Raw genomic sequence first — 22,843 nt, forward strand, 5'->3', positions numbered from 1 at the left:
GCCAGGGGAAAGTCTTATCTTCCAGTTTAATGAAATCACTGTCGCAACTTCAAGCGAAAGCATTCCTCCTTCTGGAACTGAGACTTCTAGGCCAGCAGAGCATAAGGTTGTAGGAATACGAAGCAAAAACTTTTCTAGTAGGTCACCAGGGGTAATGGTGAGTGGTACCATTCCTGTCTCCACCCCTTGATTCCTGGACCCATGAATTCTAGCAGTAAGAGAGACAGTAACACATAATGGACACAGATTTAGAATATAGACAGCCTTCTGGAGAACCTTGCCCCAGCCCTGCAAGGTACTACCACCTAGCTGGCGCTGTAACTGCATCTTCAAAAATCCATTCCATCATACTATCAAACCAGCTGCTTCAGAATGGTATGGAACGCAGTAAAACCAGTGAATCCCATGTACATGAGCCCAATGTCTCATTTCTCTGACTGTAAAGTGAATTCCTTGGTCCAAAGCAATGCTGTGCAGAATACCACAATGAAGGATAAGGCATTCTGTAAGTTCACAGATGGTGGTTTTGGCAAACACTACTTGCAGGGAAGGCAAATCCATACCCAGAATAAATGTCTATTCCAGTAAGGACAAACCGCTCCGCCTTCATTGATGGAAGTGGTTCCAATATAATCAACCTGCCACCAGGTAGCTGGTTGATTTCCCCGGGAAATGATGCCACATTGTGGGCTGAGGGTTGGTCTCTGCTCCTGGCAAAATAGACACTCAGCAGTGGCCATAGCTAGATCAGTCTTGGTGAGTGAAAGTCCATGTTGCTGAGCCCATGAATAACCACCATCCCTGCCACTATAAGCAGTTCTCGAGCCCACTGAGCAATGATAGGGGTGGCTGGAGAAAGAGGTTACCTGCTATTCACAGATCAGGTCATCCTATCCACTTGATTATTAAAGTCCTCCTCTGCCAAGGTCACCTTTTGGTTTAGAATTTACATAAGACACAAATATCTTCACATCCTTTGCATTCTGAGAGGTGTAGTCACATATCTCTTCCCCAAATGTTCTTGTCACCAATTTTCCAATTATATTCTTTCGAGGCCCCTGACCAGCCGGCCAAACCACTGACTATAGCCTATGAATCAGTATACAGTCAGATATGGCCATTTTTCCTTCTATGCAAAATGCACAACAAGATGCACTGCCTTAAGTTCTGCCCATTGTGAAGATGTCCCTTCATCACTATCCTTCAGAGTTGTTCCAGAAAGGAGCAACTACAACTGTCCACTTCCAAGTGGTACCCATATATTGTGCAGAACAGTCTGTAAACCAGGCCCTAGTCTTCTCTTCTTCTGTTAATTGATCTTAAAGTACACCTCATGAAGCCATAGTTAGTGCTTAGGACAGAAGGTACTGCAGCAGAAGTAGGAATCACAGCATCTGGGCCACTTCTTCATGCAACCTACTTGTGCCTTCAGGTACCACCAGTGCTCAATCACGTATGTACCACTTCCACTTGATGACAGAGTGCTTCTGTGCACATGAAACTTTATGATTCAATGGGTCAGGTAACACCCAATTCATGATGGGTAGCTCAGATCATATAGTAACTTGGTAGCCCACGGTCAAGCAGTCTGCACAGCAGCCTGGACGGGCTGCAGAGCCTTCTCCTGTTCTGGGACCCACTAAAAACAAAAAAGCTTTTCTAGTCACTTGGTAGATGGGTCGAAGTAACATAACCAAGTGAGGAATGTGTAGCCTCCAAAATCCAAAAAGACCCACCAGGTGTTGTGCTTGTTTCTTATTTGCAGGAGGGACCAGCTAAGAAAGCTCATTCCCTTTTTCCTTACCTCCATTGTGGAGTAATAGTCCAATCTCCCCATTTTCTTCTTCCTATCTTCAGATGACCACTAATCAACTTTTTTATCTCAATGAATTTGCCTATTTTGGATATTTCACATAAATGGAGTTATGTAATATGTGTCCTTATATGTCTGGGTTCTTTTATCATACCTCTTCATATCATAATGTGGAAAGTAGGGTTTGGGGAAACAGCTAACATGGAACTGTGAACCTCCTGCCTCAGGCCCCTAAGTAGCTCAGTTTACAGGCATTCACTACCATATCCCTGACTCTCTGAGCTCTTTAAGTTGTAGAAAGATAAATGAACATGTTAACTATAATATTCTAATAAGTTCAAAACAGTCTACATTATGGAATACAACTATATATTGTAACAAAATCCTAAATACTTGCAAGTATTATAGGGCAAAACTTCTGTAATGTTAAATGCTGGTATCAAAGCTGGCTAAAATGAAGTCTGTTGTAGATGAGAATCTTCTATATTTTATTTCACTGCTTCTGAATTTCTTCCTAAATTATCGCCCGTTTGAGCACTTTACAAGTATCTAAAAACAGTGACTTCTCCATAAAGTGCTTAGCACTGCAAAAGTTCAGTAGTTTTTTGTTCCCCCTTCCTTAAAACATCAATTTCATATTTATTGAAGATGACGAATACAGCAGGCTTGGGATGTTCAAAGAAAAAACTTGGCTCCCGGAAAATAACAGAAAAGTAAGTCCTTGGAATATCCTGCCTGTCTTTGTATAATGGAGGCCTAGGGGCAGGCCAGACAGTTTTCTCTAACAATGTTAATTATGGTGAACACCTGCTTTTCTGCAACAGGGGCCCTGGGGTATGCTGTATCAGTTTGCTCTCTCAGGATGGGAGGGAGAACCAGAGTCCTACAGCCAAGGTTACTCACAAGGTGCTCCATGCCTACTGTCTGAACCTTTACAAATACACTAGTAACAAACTCTTGGGTGAATTTACCTGACTGGCAATGCTCCATCAGCACAGCCACACATCACTGCTGAGAGAACTACACACTATTCATTCAGCTCCCCTGGGAGAAAACAATTGAAAGGTCACACCTAGTTTCTCCTGGGCTCCACCTAACTCACCTTTTTCCTTCACTAACTTCAATCTGTATTCTTTCACATAATAAGCCTTAACTAAGCATAACAGCTTTTTCTCTTTCAAATCATTTATCCTTCATGTTAATATTTAATATCCTGGTTAGTGACCAAATTCTAAATATCAAGAAAGCATCCAAAAGGCAGAATTCTGAAAACATTTAAAAAAGATAAATCACAAATGTGAATTTTCCTGACATAATTGCCAAGGCTCAGATAAAATGCCAAACCAAAAACTCATTTCCAAGACCCAAAACTTAAACAAGCAACAACAATTTCCCAATTTGAAACCTAAGAATTACTTTGTTTTAGTCCATCTTCTCTTCTTCCTATTCTTCTCCTTGCTTCTCAGTTCATAATGTGCTACCTTGCCAGAGACAACACACTGGGGACATTAGATTATGGATTGTTACATCCAAAACCATGTGTCAAAATTTCTCTTTATAAGTTAATTGCCTGAAGTATTTTCTTATAATGATAGAAAGCTTAACTAATCCAGGGATCAAGAATGTATCAATCAGGATTCAATTATAAGAAACAATGCTGCCATCACTTAAGAAAAGCTTATAAATGGAATTGGAATTGGGTGTTTATGAAATAATAAAGAACACTAAAGGAACAGCTCTCTTATGAACTTCCAGATATCATATCCATCATTAAAGTCACAGAACTGACCCACCAAGAACAGATTCATATAATATAATCAGAGAAAAGAAAGAGTCCAAACATAACCACTAGAAATCTTAACCATCTTGCACAATATTAGGAACTGGTACATCATTACTGTTGGCCCTACATCATGCCAGTAAACGTGCACCACTTAAAAATACAAGTGCCCTGCGGCACATGCCTGTAATCCAAGAGGCTCAGGAAGCCGAGACAGGAGGATCAGGAGTTCAAAGCCAGCCTTAGCAAGGAACTAAGCCACTCAGTGAGACCTGTCTCTAAATAAAATACAAATAGGGTTGAGGATGAGGCTCCACAGTCCAGTGCCCCTTAGTTCAATCCCTGGTCCCCCCCCCCCCCGAAAAAGAAAATACAAGTGCCACATAATGCCATTCAATACCCATAAAGCTAGAATCTAGACAATGCAATATTGCCAAAGAAAAATTCAATGTTTTCACATTGTTCTGGCTACCACAAACTATACAGCTAGAGCAGAAACTGAACCTCTTATCCATTTCCCCTTCCAAATATCATGAGTGCCCACTTACATGCTCTTTAAGAAAACATACTTTAAATACAGATAGAATAAAGGTGAAAGAATTTTAAAAAGACATGCTTCAATGATCTGAATGTTTATGGCCCCCAAAGTTCATTTGTTGAAATGCTAACCCTCAAAGTGATATTGGAATGTGGGGCCTTTTGAGAGCTGATTAGATCACAAGGACAGAGCACAAAAGGGATTAGTGCCTTCATAAAAGAAGCCCTGGGGCTGGGGATGTGGCTCAAGCGATAGCACACTCGTCTGGCATGCGTGCGACCCGGGTTAGATCCTCAGCACCACATACAAAGATGTAAACTAAAACTAAAAAATAAATTAAAAAAAAATAAAAGAAGCCCTGAACTGAGTGAGTTAGCACATTTCTCTAGTCACAACTACTCAAGAGACTGAAGCAGGAGGATCCCTGAGCCCAGGAGTTCAAGGCCAGCCTGAGCAATATATATAGCAAGACAGGAAGGAAGGAAAGGAAGAAAAGGAATGAAAGGAAGGAGGGAGGGAGGGAGGGAGGGAGGGAGGGTGGGAGGGAGGGAAGGAGGGAAGGAGGGAGGGAGGGAGGGACAGCTGGCCAGCCCTAGAAAGCTGTCTTGCCCCTTCCACCATGTGTGGACATAACTAAAAGACACCATCTATAAGGAAATCAGGCCTCACCAGATACCACTTTTCAATATCCAGTACTGAGAAATTTGTATTGCTTACAAACTTCCCAGTGTAAATTATTTTGTTGTAGCAGCCAAACCGACTAACACACACACTAACACTAATCAAAAGAAAAAAGGAGTTATGCTAGTATCAAAAAGTGAATTTAAAATAAAAAATAAATAAAAACCAGGGATTTTAAAGTGGTTTCTAATGATAAAGGGGTCAATCCATAAAGAGATTACTACAAACCTAAATATTTATGCACAACAGGCTTTCAAAAGAGATAAATCAAACACCGAGAATTCCAAGAAACAGACAAATCCACAAGTACAAAGAAAACAATACCCTTTCAATAACTGGCAAAACGAATAAGACAGAAAATAAGCAAAAATATAATAGATTTGAACACACCATTAACCACCTTGGCCTAACTGACATTCGAAGAATATTCCACCCAAGAGCAGAATACACTCCTTTCAAGGGCACAAAATATTTACCAACTTAAACCATATTATAATTAATTAAAAGGTCTTCAAAAAATGTAAAAGGATTCAAGTCAAACTATGTTTTCTAACTACCACAGAATTAGAAATCAACATTACCACCTACTGAAAATGCCTAAATAGTTGTAAATTACAAATAACTCACTACTCAAAATAATTAAAAGGGAAATGTATTCTGAAATGTATAAAAGTTAAAACACAACAAAATCTGTGGGATGCTATTAAAGACACATTTCAGAGGAAATTTTACAGTATTAAATGTCTACATGAGAAAGGAAGAAAGCCAAAGATTTCAGTTTTTACTTTAAAAATTTAAAAAAGACCTAGGCAAGATGGCACATGCCTATAATCCAGCAACTCAGGAGGCTGAAGCAGGATGATCGCAAATTGGAGGCCAGCCTGGGAAACTTAGTGAGATCATCTCAAAATTTAAATTGTTTAAAAAGGTCTGGGAATGTAACTTAGTGATCAAACACCTCAAGTTTCAATCCCTAGTATCAGGAGGAAAAAGAAAGAAGAAAGTGTTGGAATTTCTTGCAATCAAGCAAGAAAAATTAAAATATCCAGATTGGGCCAAGGAAAATTTTAAAATTAAAACACCCAGATTGGAAAAGAGTATACTGTTACTATTTACACATAACAATGATCCTCTATGAAACAATACACATACACAAACATACACATATAGATGATAAAAGCCTAGAAACAACATAAATTTAATATCAATCAATTTAAACTTCCCGTTTTCTCAAAAATCTCAGCATGCACATGTACACACATTTACGTATGTTTCTGAATCTCAAGCTAAATGATTTAAATTCTTTTTGTGACCCTAGCCTGCTCTTCTAGATTTACAACAGAAGATTCTGAAGAAGAGAAATCATTAATTCCAGCACTATCTCCTAGGAAAAGATGTAACATCCCTTGTTGACTTCCCCTATTCAACATTATTTTGTAGGTTCTCATACTTCCTAACAATGTTATCTCCCTGCCTCTATTTAAAGTCTTGAATAGGTAAGTAGATAAGTCCAAATAACTCTTAGCAAGAAAAACAAAAGAAAAACAGTCCCATGTTATATTTAGTTCAGCCTCATTAATGCAAAACTTAACAAAGGCTCTTCATAGTAATCCAAATGGTAACAGAACTAGACTGTTACAGTTCATGCATAATTTACCACTGACTTTTCATTATAGAAAGATGCTTAATAAAATTTTTGAATGAACAGGAAGAAATAATAAAGTATATGGTATGAATCGGAAAATTGTTTTATCCCCCCGCAAAAAAAAATTATTGTACACTAAACAGCATTGAAGACACAGCAAGCACGAAATAAAAATAAATTCTCTATTCAAAGAATTTTAGTTTTGCAGAATCAGAAGTTAGCTTTAGTTTACTTATTTTTTTTAGAATAGGTATGTTTTAGTCAGCTTTTTCATTTCTGTGACCAAAAGACCTGACAAGAATAATTTTAAAGAAGGAAAAGTTTATTTCAGCTCATGGCTTTCAGAAGTTCAGTCTGTGGTGAGTCAAACTCCATAGCTCTGAGCAGAATATCATGATGGAAGGGCATGGTAGAGGAAAGCAACTGAGGACATGACAGAGAAACAGAGAGCTCAGCTCACTTGGGACAAAATACAAAGGCAAGTCCCCAGAGACCTACCCCCTCTAGCCACACTTTATCTGCCAGTTAACACTTACTATGCAGTTAATCCATAACAGTGGATTGATCAACTGATTAGGTTACAACTCTCATAATCTAATCATTTCATGTCTGAATGTTCTTGCATTATTTCACACATGAGCTTTTGGTGGACATCTCATATCTATGCCATAAAAAAGAATATCTCCCTTACTAATTTCCCAGGAAGTTATAGAACAACTCAGACATTTAATAAGTATCCACTATAGAATAAGACCGGCACTAAGTTAACAGTAACTGAACTAATGAATTAAATCTAAGGCATCAATCATGTGTGAAATATTAGTGTTAACTCTGTTGATCACATCTACATTAAATATGTATGAAAGGTATAACAACTTTCATTTTCCTAGCATAAAATCTACAAACTATTCAAATTTGCAAAACTAAATTATTTCAGTGCTCAGACATTATCTACTGTTGACTAGAACAGAACTACAATTTTATCTGTTTAACAAATATTTATTGAGTGCCTATCTTGTGGGAGACACACAGTTCCAGGTGCTGGAAATGAACAGACAAAAACCCTACCTTCACATGACAGAGGAGGGAAAACAAAAAACTGAATAAGATACACTGTACATAAAGTGATAATATACAGAAAACTAAACCACAGACAGAAAAGCCTAAGCAAGAAAGGGAGTGAAAAAGGGGCGAGAGTATAATTTTAGAGAGAGCCAGGGAGACATAAATGAACCGGTCATGCAACTATCTGCGGGTGCAATACTACCAGCAGAGAACATGGCAAATGCAAAATAAAAAGGTCCTGAGGCAGAAGTATGTCTGGTATGGTCAAAAGCAGGAAGCTCAAGTGGCTGGAGTACTTGAACAAAGGAGGATAAAGTAGTAACAACAGGATTCTGAGCACAGTGGCACATGCCTAAACTCCCAGGATACTGAGGCAGAAGGACAGCAAGTTCAAAGGCCAATCTTTTATTTGGACCCCTTTCCAAATAAAAAATAAAAAGGTCTGGGGATGTGGCTTGGTAGCAAAGAGCCTCTGGGTTCAACTGCGAGTACCAAAGGGGGGGAAAAAAGTACCAGGAGCAGTATAGCAGGAGATAAGATCAAAGCTAGAAGCCAGATCATTTGTGGCTTGCAGGCAATTTGGGACTATTTTATTAGCTTTCCTGAGAAGTAAAGGACAAATAAAAATTAAATATATTTAAAGTATTACATGTTTTTAAAGTACATCAACATTGGACTGGGTCTGTAGCTCAGCGGTAGAGCACTCACCTAGCATGTATGAGTTCCTGAGTTCAATCCCCAACACGACAACAAAAATGGATATCAATATGATTTGATATGTAGACTATAAATGACTATCACATTTCAACTATTAATACATCCATCACCTCACATGGTTACCTTTGGTGTTGAGGGGTAGGCAGAAATCTACTTAAGATATATTCTCTTATAGCCAATTTAAAATACTTGTTATAAATTTTAGTCCTGTAGTCATGATGCAGTACATTAGATCCCCAGGACTGATTCATCTGATAATTAAGTCTGGGTCCTTTGACCAACATCACCCCCCACCAGCCTCTGGCAACCACCATTCTACTTTCAGTTTCTATGAGTTTTGAATTTTTTTAATTCCACATACAAGTGAAACCATACAATACTGTCTTTCTGGGTCTCACTTATTTTCCTTAGAAAAATGCTCTCCAGGTTCACATGCATTGTTCCAAACAATAGAGTTTCCTTTTTTCATGGTTGAATAACATTCCTTTGCATACATTTATACATTTTCTTTATTCACCCATTAATGGACACTTATATCTTGGCTACTGCAAATAATGCAGATATCTTGGAAATATCCATTTACCACATATATACCCAGAAGTAGGACATATATCCAGAAGTGGGACTGCTGAATCATATGGTTGTCTTATATTTGATTTTTTTTTGGGGGGGGGAAGGGCTGTATCAACCCATTCCCTCCATATACAAGGATTCCCTGTTCTCCATATCTTGCCAACATTTATCTCACCTTTCTGATTACCAACCTGAGAGCATGGTTAGTATCTCATTGTAGTTTCAACTTACATTTCCCTGTTTAGTCATGTCGAGCACCTTTTCACATTTTTCCATTTACATGTCTTCTTTGGAAAAATATTTGGGGTCCTTCTCCCATTTTTAAATTAGGTTGTTTTGTTTGCTATTGAGTTATATGAGTTCTTTATATAACATGAATACAAACCAACCCTTTACGAGACACACAGTGTGCAAATATTTTCTTGCATTTCACAAGTTGCCTAGTTTGATGTTTTTATTCTTGCTTCTGTTACCCATGCTTTTGGTGTCATATTCCAAAAAAATATTGCCAAGACTAATGTTGGAGCTTTTTCCCTGTTTTCTTCTAATTTTACAATTTCAGTTCTTACATTTAATGAAGACTTTTACCCACTTCAAGTTATTTTTTGTGTTTGGTATAAGAGTTCAATTTTATTATTTTGCTAGTGGACATAGTTTTTCCAACATCATTCATTGAAGAAACTATCCTTTCCCCATTGTCCATTCCCCATTGTATACCAAAAATTAGTTGACTCTATACATGCGGTTGTGTTTCTGGGCTCTCCATTGTATTCAATTGATCTATGTCTGGTGTCTTAGTGTCGTTTTTGTTTTGCATTGTTTAGATGGGGTTCACTAAATTGTCCAGGCTGACCTTGAACTCATGATCCTCCTGCCTCAGTCTCGAAACTAGCAACTGGCTTCTATGTCTGTTTATATGCCAGCAGCATACTGTTTTGATTATTACAGCTTTGTAATATGATTTGAAATCAGGATGCATGATGCCTCCAATTTCATTCTTCTTACTCAGGACAGATTTGGCTATTGAGTCTTTTGTGATTTCATACAAATTTTAAGATTTTGTTTTTGTGAAAAATGCCATTAGAGTTTTGATAATGATCACACTGAACTTATAGATAGCTTCAGGAAGTATTGACATTTAAACGACACTATTAACTTTTCTAATTCATGAACATATGCTCTTTCCATTTGTTGAATCTTCTTCAATTACTTTCATATATGCCTTATGGTTTTTAGTGTACAGATATTTCATTCCTTTGTTAAATGTACTCCTAAGTATTTTATTCTTTTTGATGCTATTATGAATAGGACTTCTTTCTTAATTTCTTTTTTAGATAGCTGTTATTTATTTTTTGAAAAAACATTTGTTTTTTAGTTTAGGTGGACCAATACCTTTATTTTATTTTTATGTGGTGCTGAAGATGGAACCCAGTGCCTCATGCATGCTAGGCAAGCACTCTACCTCTGAGCCACAACCCCAGCCCTTCGTAGTTGTTATTAATATATGGAAATGCAACTGATTTTTATATATTAATTTGTATTCTATAACTTTACTGAGTTCATTTATTAATTCTAACAGTTTTTTAGTAAATTAGGGTTTTCTATATACCATATCATGTTTTCTGTCACTAACACCACAAAAAAAGTAAATAAATAAGAAAATTTAAATACATACTACAAAGACAATTTAATTTTTCCCTTTCAAGTACAGATGCCTTTCATTCCTTTTTCTTTTCTAATTGACCTGATTAGGACTTCCAATACTTTGCAGCACTATGTTAAATTAAAACTAGTTTCTGATCTTATTTCAGATTTTCATGACTTAGTTACAATGTTAGCTGTGGGGTTGTCATCTATAATCAGTGAAACATCACTTACCTCTATTAGAATAGCTAAAATAAAAAAAAAAAAACAAAACCAAATGCTGAAAAAGATGCAGAATAACTGGAACTTTGCTAATGGGAATGCAAAATGCTATCATCATTTTGGAAAAGAGTTTGTCAGTTACTATAAAGTAAAACATGTATTAAACCATGTGATTCAATAATCGTACTGCTAGGGATATTTATTGTCCAAAAGTAAAGGGAAAGCAAAGTGTATCAGATGCTCCGAAGCCCTTGTTAGATTCAGAAAATCTACTACTTACAGGGACAGCTGGGTAAGTAGCAAAAGATTCAGCCCATGAAAATCAACACCTAAACAAAAGGAGCCAGATGACTGCAACATGAGTGACACAATATTCTGTGGCTGTGTATAGCCTGCACCTCTGCCCTAAGAATGCAGAAGAAAGCTTCACTCTACCAGAACCAGAATGTGAAGAAATGTGTCATGGCAGCCTGGTAGACTAAAAAATGAGTGAGAAAAAAGTAGCAGCTCCTCACAAACCTCTCCTAATCACTTACTACAGAAATCTATCAATTGATGAATGGATAAACAAACTGTGATTCTTCCATACAATGGAATATTGCTTAGCAATGAAAAGGAATAAACTACTTACACAATATAATAGCATTAGTGTTTTGTTTGTTTTTTGTTTTCTAAATATTTATTTTTTGCTAAGAGCCACAGCCAATTAATATGATGCATGGCATTTTTGATTGAAAGATGATGCCAGCTAGCCATTGAGATGATATGATTATGTTAAAAATTATATTCATATGGATACCGGACTCCTGCTGTTCACCTAGGCCTGCTGCGGGACTCCTGGAGAGTTCCCATTGGTTGGGAAAGTGCAGTAGGAGGGAATTCCAGGGGAGGAACTTGCTCTGGGGTTCCGGGAGGACCCGGAGAATGCCGCGTGGGTGGATTCGGCAATCTTCCCAGGCGCGCACGGGGTATTGGCGGCCATTTCAAAAACAAAGTTTGTTCCTGCTTGAGTGGCTCATGATCTTGTGCCCAGCCAGACTGTGGCAATTTTTTAATTATAGGTGGACACAATATATTTTATTTTATGTGGTGCCGAGGATCAAACCCAGTGCCTCACGCATGCTAGGTGAGTACTCTACCTCTGAGACACAACCCCAGCTTGCATTAGTGTTTTGTTTATTTTCTTTTTTGGTGGTAGTATGGGGGAATCAAATTCCAAGGCCTCACACACGCTAATAAGCAAGAGCTCTACCACTGAACTACATCCCCAGCCTCTACATGATTTCTAAACACATTATGTTAAGTTAAAGAAATCAAACACCAAAAGGCTACTTACTTTATAATCCCATTTAGATGGCATTCTGGAAAAGGCAAAAACTACAGGGACATAAAACGTAGTATTTACCAAAGGCTGAGAGTAAAGGGAAGGGACTGACCACAAAAAGTACAAAGAAACTTTCATTAACAATGTTTAAATGACTGCATAAGTTTATTAAAATTTACATACCTTACACCTAATAAAGACAAATTGTACTATATGTGTATTAAACCTCAATAAATCTGACCTTAAAATTTAAATGAGAGGAGCAGGGAATATAGTTCAGTAGCAGGGCACTCGCCTATTATCCACAAGTCCCAAAGTTCAAATCCCAGCAACACCAAAAAAAAAAAAAAAAAAGCTGTAAATGATACAAGGCAAAGTTGTTTTGTCACTCAAATTTTCTGCCACAAAGTACATTTGCTTAAAAATAAAAATTAGAACTATTTTTCCTGCAAAGTAATGACTACATTGTAAGTAATATTTACGGAATATAAAGTCACTCAAAATATCTAATAAAAAAAACTTGCAAGACCAATTTGCAGGTAATTCTGTTCCATTCACAAATAATCAGTACATAAACTTTAGTATATTCAGGTATGTATTTCTGACATTGAGCAACTACTTAATGAGTGTCTAGGAACAATATCATGCAGCTTAATGGGAGGATATAAAAATGTTCAGGATATGACACTACCATCTAGAAGCTTTATACATGCAAGAAAATAACGACATAAAAGTTTGAAACAAATGTATTGTTCCACATGCTACTTCTTGAGTTCAATCTACTAACCCGTCCCATAAAAAAATTAGTCATAAATCTATTAAACATCCACAAATAGCCTAATTTTCAGGTTATTTCCCTTCATCCATCAAAATATTACAATTACTTACTGCATAGCATACTGTTAAATTTCCTACATTTTAAAAGAAAAAGAAGGGGTTGGGGATATAGCTCAGTAGGGAGAGTTGCCTCACATGCACAAGGCCCTGGGCTCAATCCCCAGCACCACCAAAAAAAAAAGGAAAAAAGAAAGAAAGAAAGAAAAAGACAAAAATACCTCATGCTCAAAAATATCTGCACTACTTTAAGGATGGCCTTAGCCCTTAGCCTAAGCAACTACATTCTAAAACTCCATTTTAAAATTAACCTGCAGTCTCACCAAGCAAGCCTACAGAGCTCTCCAATATGTCATCAAGCATAGCCTAATAAAAGCAAGTCACTTTCTACAAACCCTGGTAAGAGTCAGGGTAAAGTCACATGTCATTTGTCATAACCCTGATAAGAATCAAAAGTGTGATAACAGGACGGAAATCACCAAAACATATGTCCTGACTCCAAATGCAAGATGTCACTAAGAAACCTGGTAAAAGCTGATGGGGAACCAAAGGGCAAGCAGAAGCTCCCAAAATTTAGTATGAAAAATAAAGCAAATGAACAGACATTCAGACCAGCTGACATTGATGCACCCAAGCCTAAGAGCCTGATGAGGACCTAGACTGACATCCAACTCTTCTCACCATCTGCCGGATCCTCTGCATCATCATCACAGCTCTCAAACTCTACAGCAGCCTCTTGACTCTGGTGAAAACGGTGATTTGCCCAGACTGAGTCAGGAGGATACACACAATTTGAACAGACCAATATCAATGGATGAAATAGAAGAAGCAATCAAAAGACTACCAACCAAGAAAAGCCCAGGACCGGATGGGTATATAGTGAAGTTATACAAAACCTTTAAAGAAGAATTAATAAAAATACTTTTCAAGTTATTTCAGGAAATAGAAAAAGAGGGAGCTCTTCCAAATTCATTCTATGAGGCCAACATCACCCTGATTCCGAAACCAGACAAAGACACCTCAAAGAAGGAAAAATACACACCAATATCTCTAATGAACCTAGATGCAAAAACCCTCAATAAAATTCTGGTGAATCGGATACAAAAACACATCAAAAAATTGTGCACCATGATCAAGTAGGATTCATCCCTGGGATGCAAGGATGGTTCAATATACGGAAATCAATAAATGTTATTCACCACATCAATAGACTTAAAGATAAGAACCATATGATCATCTCCACAGACACAGAAAAAGCATTCAACAAAGTACAGTATCCCTCTATGTTCAAAACATTAGAAAAACTAGGGATAACAGGAACTTACCTCAACATTGTAAAAGCTATCTATGCTAAGCCTCAGGCTGGCATCATTCTGAATGGAAAAAAATTGAAGGCATTCCCTCTAAAATCTGGAACAAGACAGGGATGCCCTCTATCACCACTTCTATTCAATATAGTTCTCAAAACACTGGCCAGAGCAATTAGACAGACAAAAGAAATTAAAGGCATAAAAATAGGAAAAGAAGAACTTAAATTATCACTATTCCCGGGTGACATGATTCTATACCTAGAAGACCCAAAAGGGTCTACAAAAAAACTACTAGAACTAATAAATGAATTCAGCAAAGTGGCAGGATATAAAATCAACACACATAAACCAAAGGCATTTCTGTATATCAGTGACAAAACTCCTGAAACGGAAATAAGGAAAAACTCTCCATTCACAATATCCTCAAAAAAAATAAAATACTTGGGAATCAACCTAATAAAAGAGGTGAATGACTTATACAATGAAAACTACAGAACCCTAAAGAGAGAAATAGAAGAAGAACTTAGAAGATGGAAAAATATACCCTGTTCATGGATAGGCAGAACTAACATCATCAAAATGGCGATATTACCAAAAGTTCTCTATAGGTTTAATGCAATGCCAATCAAAATCCCAATGGCATTTCTTGTAGAAATAGATAAAGCAATCATGAAATTCATATGGAAAAATAAAAGACCCAGAATAGCAAAAGCAATTCTAAGCAGGAAGTGTGAATCAGGCACATAGTGATACCAGATTTCAAACTATACTACTGAGCAATAGTAACAAAAACAGCATGGTACTGGTACCAAAACAGGCGGGTGGACCAATGGTACAGAATAGAGGACATAGAGACTAATCCACAAAGTTACAACTATCTTATATTTGATAAAGGGGCTAAAAGCATGAAATGGAGGAAGGATAGCATCTTCAACAAATGGTGTTGGGAAAACTGGAAATCCATATGCAACAAAATGAAACTGAATCCCTTTCTCTCACCATGCACAAAAGTTAACTCAAAATGGATCAAGGAGCTTGATATCAAATCAGAGACTCTGCGTCTGATAGAAGAAAAAGTTGGCTCCGATCAACATATTGTGGGGTCGGGCTCCAAATTCCTTAATAGGACACCCATAGCACAAGAGTTAATAACAAGAATTAACAAATGGGACTTACTTAAACTAAAAAGTTTTTTCTCAGCAAGAGAAACAATAAGAGAGGTAAACAGGGAGCCTACATCAGGGAACAAATTTTTACTCCTCACACTTCAGATAGAGCCCTAATATCCAAAGAACTCAAAAAATTAGACAATAAGATAACAAATAACCCAATCAAAATGGGCCAAGGACCTGAACAGACACTTCTCAGAGGAGGACATACAATCAATCAACAAGTACATGAAAAAATGCTCACCATCTCTAGCAGTCAGAGAAATGAAAATCAAAACCACCCTAAGATACCATCTCACTCCAGTAAGATTGGCAGCCATTAGGAAGTCAAACAACAACAAGTGCTGGCAAGGATGTGGGGAAAAGGGTACTCTTTTACATTGCTGGTGGGACTGCAAATTGGTGCAGCCAATTTGGAAAGCGGTATGGAGATTCCTGGGAAAGCTGGGATTGGAACCACCATTTGACCCAGCTATTGCCCTTCTCGGACTATTCCCTGAAGACCTTAAAAGAGCATACTACAGGGATACTGCCACGTCGATGTTCATAGCAGCACAATTCACAATTGCTAGACTGTGGAACCAACCCAGATGCCCTTCAATAGATGAATGGATAAAAAAAAAATGTGGCATTTATACACCATGGAGTATTATGCAGCACTAAAAAATGACAAAATCATGGAATTTGCAGGGAAATGAATGGCACTAGAGCAGATTATGCTAAGTGAATCTAGCCAATCCCTAAAAAACAAATGCCAAATGTCTTCTTTGATATAATGAGAGCAACTAAGAACAGAGCAGGGAGGAAGAGCAGGAGGAAAAGATTAACATTAAACAGAGACATGAGGTGGGAGGGAAAGGGAGAGAAAAGGGAAATTGCATGGAAATGGAAGGAGACCCTCATTATTATACAAAATTACATATAAGAGGTTGTGAGGGGAATAGAAAAAAAAACAAGGGGGAGAAATGAATTACAGTAGATGGGGTAGAGAGAGAAGATGGGAGGTAAGGGGAGGGAGGATAGTAGAGAATAGGACAGGCAGCAGAATACAACAGTTACTAATATGGCATTATGTAAAAATATGGATGTGTAACCGATGTGATTCTGCAATCTGTATTTGGGGTAAAAATGGGAGTTCATAACCACTTGAATCTAATGTATGAAATATGATATGTCAAGAGCTTTGTAATGTTTTGAACAACCAATAAAAAAAAAAGTAAATGCAAAGTTTATGAATTGTTGGGTACAGAGGCAAGTTTGTACCAAGCTACTCTTCAAGGAAGGATGAAATGAGGTAAGAATCCCTGAATCAGTAAAAATTCTGAGGCCACTTAAGTACCTTGAACAAAAAGATGTAAGAATTTCTCTTATATGTTGAAGCTAGAGAGGAAAAAGGAAAAGAAAGGTGGTTGTGGGTGGATCGGGGAGGGGATAAGGGAAACTAATGAAAATCAAAATAGAGCAGAGCAAAGGAAAGGGACCAGGGGAAAGGAGGAGTGAAGGGAAAGAGGGAAAACTGGGGAAATGATACTGTCCAAATTATGCTGTTATATTGTATGCACGTATGAGTATGTAAAAATAAGTCCCACTATGATGTACAACTATAATGCATCAATAAAAATATGGAAGAAAAAAGCATAAGGAAGTGCACAAATGGCAAAACTTCAAAACAAGTAAGGGGCTCAAGAGTGCAACTTAGCCTGTTTCTGCAATCTTATTAAAGGCACTGAAAACCCATTCACCCAGTGTTTCTGCTAGGGTGTCAGGACTCCTTTCTTAGAAGATGATAAATCTTGACTAATTCTGCATAAGCTAAGTCACCTCAACCTAGGAGAATTCTTTTCTCCCCTAATTTAGTCTGGTGTCCACTTGTTCAGTTCACTGTGGTAAAAGATAAAAATCATGGGGAAGGATACAAATATCAGTCCTAAAATTTCTACTATCAAATTTATTCCTTTCTTTCTCATTCTTGAGAACTTTTAAGATTCCTCAATTTGTGAGAACAAACAGAACTCAACCCATAAATAAAATACAACCTGGTTTCTGTATACTCTATGACATCCATTAAAAGAAAAAAAAAAAAAAGGCAAGCCCAGCATTATTAAATGTTTCTTTTTTTTAATATTTATTTTTTAGTTTTCGGCAGACACAACATCTTTCTTTGTTTGTGGTGCTGAGGATCGAACCCGGGCTGCATGCATGCCAGGCGAGCACGCTACAGCTTGAGCCATATCCCCAGCCCTTAAATGTTTCTTTAAAAAAAAAGCTTATTTTCAAAGGTGTAAGAGGTAATAAGTAGACTAGGAAACCATTTCTATAAAAACAAACAAAAAGGCACTAGTGTTTTAATCAAAAAAATAAAGCACACCTGTGAAAAAAAGATAAGGCTACTTGGGAAGCTAAGGCAAGAGGACTATAAACTCCAGGCCATCCTGAACAACATAAGGAGACACAGACTCAAAATAAAAATTTAAAGCTGGGCACAGTGGTGCCCGCCTATAATCCCAGTGGCTCAGGAGGCTGGGACAGGAGTATAGCGAGTTCAAAGTCAGCCTCAGCAAAAGCAAGGCACTAAGCAACTCAGTGAGACCCCTGTCTTTAAATAAAATACAAAAAAACAGGGCTGGGGATGTGGCTCAGTGGTTGAGTGCCCCTGAGCTCAATCCTCCATACCAAAATACATATATAAAATAAAAATTTTAAAAGGGATGGGGCTATAGCTGAGTGCACAAGGCCCTGTGTTCAATCCCCAGAATCACCCAAAAAAAAAAAAAGAAAAAGAAAAAAAGAAAAGAAACATTAAAGCTTAAATACCAAATGTATATTCGAGATGATTTGGGCAATTTTTAATTTCTTCCTTAATATCTATTTGTGTTTTCTAATAATTTTCTGGCAGTGCACAAGTATTCTAATTATTTTTATTGAATAAAAAATTTAAATCTTTTCTTGGTAGTACTAGGGACTGAATCAAGGTCCTTGGACATGTTAAGCAACCACTCAACCACTAACCTATATCCCTAACCCTCCCGGGCCTTTTTATTTTGAGACAGGGTTTCACTAAATTGCTGAGACTGGTCTCAAATTTAGGAGACCTCCTAAAATAGCTGGGATTATAGGCACGCATTATTACACTTGCAAAAAATTTAAATCTTCCTTCCTTCCTTCCTTCCTTCCTTCCTTCCTCCCTCCCTCCCTCCCTCCTTCCTTCCTTCCTTCATTTATTTATTTATTGGTAACAGGGATTGAACTCAGGGACGCTCAATCACTGAGCCACATCCCCATTCTTATTTTGTATTTTATTTAGAGACAGGGTCTGAGTTGCTTAGCACCTCACTTTTGCTGAGGCTGACTTTGAACTCTCCATCCTCCTGCCTCAGCCTCCTGAACAGCTGGGATTACAGGTGTGTGCCACCACCCCCGGCTACAAAACTTAAATCTTTATATCATTTTAATACTTTTTATCACATTAATAAGCTATTATCCCTTTATAAACTTTTCATGACGTTTCCAATTAATTCTGGGAGTATCCATGTTGATTAAAAAAAAATTACTACTAATACTGTCTATTGTTCAAAAGTATTTCAGATAAAATTTAAGGTAAATTTTTAATTTTTGTTCTTAGTTAATTCATGTTATGGGTGATTCTGCTCTTAAACAAGAGAAAATGGGATTTTACTATGTAAACTATTCACAAGAAGAACTTTTTCTGTTCTTTCTTTCTTTCTTTTTTTTTTTTTTTTTTTTGTCAGTAATAAGGACCTCACATGTGCTAGGGGAGTGCTAAGCTATATCCCTAGGCTCAGCAATTTCTTTTATCTAAAAAAAAGAAAAGAAAAAATGTAAATGTGAACAAGTTGGTTTTTTCAGATTTACTTTAGCAAAGTTAAAATAAACTTAATTAAAACATTCAAGTGATAAAATCCTAAAAATGTACATTCCAAGTTAATCAAAATTGTTTTCATTCCTGCAGTTTCTAAAAGAATGGGGACATTCAATGTTTATATTAATAAATGAAGAAAAGAAATACACATCTTAAATATATCTCAAATTTTACACTAAATAAAAATCCACACTTAGAATATTCTTATTTATGTCATTTTTTAAATATTTCTAGGCATAGTACCAGTTACCTAACACTGCATAAAAAGGCTTATTACAGCAGACACAGTGGCATGTGCCTATAATACTAGCAACTTGGGAGGCTGAAAAGGAGCCAGCCTCAGGAACTTACTGAGGTCCTAAGCAACTCAGCAAGACCCCATAAAAAATAAAAAGGATTGGGGATGTGGCTCAGTAGTTAAGACTCCCTGGATCCAATCCTTGGTACCAAAAAAAAAAAAAAATTCATTACATACGATAATGAGAGTTCTCTTTTTTCTGCTTCATAGGCAAAAATAAAAAATAAAAATAAATAAATTCAGTACAATAAAATGAGTGTTGATTTAGTTTAACCCAAGACAGTGGCTAAAACCACTGACTTCCGACCATAATAAAGCTAAATATATCATTTGCTCCCTGATCCTAGCCAACTAACTTCATCTATTGCAGGATGACAGCATCAAAACCACTGCTCACCAGTTCTTTAATCACAAAGAAAAGCAAGCCAAATGTACAGCTGGATCAGCACAAATCCACTACTACCATGTTCTATTTATCAATTTTACTACAAATTATGTAAGAACTATCATGCTGAGAGAGGACAAAAAAAATATACCCACTGGATCCTAAAACAGATAATAATCTAAGAAAGGAAAAGTATGAGATCTATCCAGTTATGGTGGCCCATACTTATAATCCCAGCAACTCAGGATGCTAAGGCATACACACACACAGAGAGAGATATGCTGAGGATGTAGGTCAGTGGCAGAATGCCCCTGAGTTCAATCTCTAGTACCTAAAATAAATTAATAAAGCAAAAAAAAATCTGTTTCAGATGCTAAATTGAAGAAATAATGTAAAACTAAATACTATTTTATTAAGTCAAACTGTTACGGTTTGGATGTGAGGTGTCCCCCAAAAGCTCACATTTGAGACAATGCAAGATGGTTCTGAGGAGAAATGATTGGTTTGTAAGAGTCTTAACCCAAACAGTGATTTTTATCCTAGGATAGGGACTGAGTGGTAACTGAAGTGGTAGGGTGTGGCTAGAGGAGGTGGGAATTAGGGTGTGGCTTTGATGTATATATTTGTATCTGGAAAGTAGAGTCTCTGCTTCTTGATCACCATGCTGCTTCCCTCTGTCGCACACTCTGCCATGATATTCATCTTCCAAGAAATGAAGCCAGGCAGTCTTCTATGAAGTAAGATCTCTGAAACTGATCCTCAAATAAACTTTTCCTCCTCCATAGTTGTTCTGATCAGATTCTTTAGTCATAGTAGCAAAAAAGCTGACTAAAACACCAACATATATTGGGCTAGGGATGTAGTTCACCAGTAAAGTGCATGCAAAGCATGTGCAAAGGGCCCAGTACCAAAATAAAAAATAAATAAAATACCAACACACTAAATTTTGACTCCAATTGCTAGAAACTGGTGGCAGTAACACTCCTCTTTTTGAGGGGAAAATAAATGTATAAAATACCAGAAAAACAACTGTTGATCCCTTTAGCCTCTCAGTTTTATCAACCCAAGTACTTTTACCTTCATGTAAAATCTAAGTTCACGTAATTCATCTAAAATGAACTAACCCTCCTAATTATAATAAAATTTATTTTGAAGGCAGATAGATCTGTTTCTTTTTTATTATTTATTGGTAACAACTGCAATCCAATCACTTTTCCACCCCCAATTTTTCTTCTGACTCACAACTTTTTCCCATAATAAGCTGCAAAAGGCAATGGAATTAAGTGCTTTAGTCCTTCTGGTTTAGCCTCTTCCAGAGACCATGAATTCCCTGAGGATAGAACAGCTGCCCAGAGTCTTCCTTCCCACCCATAGTACACTACAGAGTATATATTAACCACACCTGCATTGCCCCCCAGATTGCACTACAAATTGGTTCTAAGACCCCCACAAATACCAACATCTTTGGAAACTCAAGTCCCTTGTATAAAATGGCATAATATTTACAAGTAACCTACCACATATTCTCCTACATACTTTATATCACTCTAGATGACTTATCTAAAACAATGTAAAAAGCTATGTGAATAGTTGTTATACTGTATCACTGAGGGAATAAAGATAAGAAAAGGCCTTACTTGTTTACTAGAGACAATTTTTTCTTCACATATTTTCCATCACATTTGACTGAATTCACCAACCCTCTGATGGGGAGCGCTGACTGTATATGGTATTAATCTGCTCACAGATCAGCCTTTCCTACTAACTACACTAATAAAACCTTGAAGACACTAAATGTGTACCATCAACCCTTGACACAACTATGTGACATAAAGACTTCCAACTACATTTAGTGAAAAATTGAGCAAATGAACCTTTGAATGTTTCCTATACCACTCAGTATCAGCAAAATACTCTACAAATATGGACATTTGTTTTGTTTTGTTTTGTTTTTGTATGAGGCTTTGACCCTAGACACATTCTTTTCCTATTGGACATACTTTCAACTGCTTTGGAGGGAAAGGGTTGGATTATGTCTACTTCATTCTAGAATACAAATATTCCCTACAAGATAATACACAGTTCAGTACATGTCTAATTAATAAGTAAAATCTCATTTTGATTAATAAACATGTGGTCCTCATAAAAGCCATGAACCTATAAACTGTAACACCTATTTTTTTTTCTATTTATACTAAGATTTACGAATGCTTTGTAATATAGAGAATGTTAACAAGGATGCCTGCAGAAATGAGAATGAGAGCATGGGGGGGAGGGGACTATGAAGAAACAGTTTAACATACTGCTTCCATCTCCACCTTTATCCCTAGAGAATTTAAATGGGAAAGAAAAAAATGGAAACAGAATCTGTAAGTCAGACTAAGCCATAAGGAAAACAAATGATTTGCAAAATTGTGCGTAGTAAACTACTATTCTTTCATATAATTTTTAAAGAAGGATTTTTTTTTATCTACAAAATCTTTTGCTTCATCCAAGACCAGCTGGATCTCATCTCACCAATATTCTCCGCCTACACACACACACACACACACACACACACACACACACACAGAGGATGCTACTGCTGACTCCCAGTGCCAAACCAACCGTGGGGGGGGGGGGGGGATTAAGCCATGAGGTTCATTTTTCTCTATATAAAATGTGTGTGTGTGTGTGTGTCACAGTTCTTTTTTTTTCCCACAAGAAAATTATCTATTCTAACGGGACGGGGAAGGGACAGCTCATTATGTAGCTTCCCATTCCCCACAGGGAGAGAAATGAAATTAACTTCCATCAAGAGACAATTGCTCTTCTACCTTAACTACCTTAAAAAAAAAAAAGATGAGGCACTTCACTTTGCAGTAACAGCCCCTTAAAAATCCTCCAGAATTTGGGGGCGGGGGAGCAACTCGTCAGTGTGTCTCTCTCTCTCTCTCTCTCTCTCTCTCTCTCACACACACACACA

The 22,843-nt window shown here is 37.1% G+C and overlaps 1 protein-coding gene across 8 annotated transcripts in view; it reads right to left on the minus strand.

Moving 5' to 3' along the window:
* Abi2 (abl interactor 2) overlaps positions 1–22,843 on the minus strand; it is a 108,647-nt gene that overhangs the window by 85,096 nt on the left and 708 nt on the right. The window lies entirely within an intron of this gene.

The sequence above is a fragment of the Callospermophilus lateralis genome, chromosome 9 (genome assembly GCF_048772815.1).
Source record: "Callospermophilus lateralis isolate mCalLat2 chromosome 9, mCalLat2.hap1, whole genome shotgun sequence".
Lineage (NCBI taxonomy): Eukaryota > Metazoa > Chordata > Mammalia > Rodentia > Sciuridae > Callospermophilus > Callospermophilus lateralis.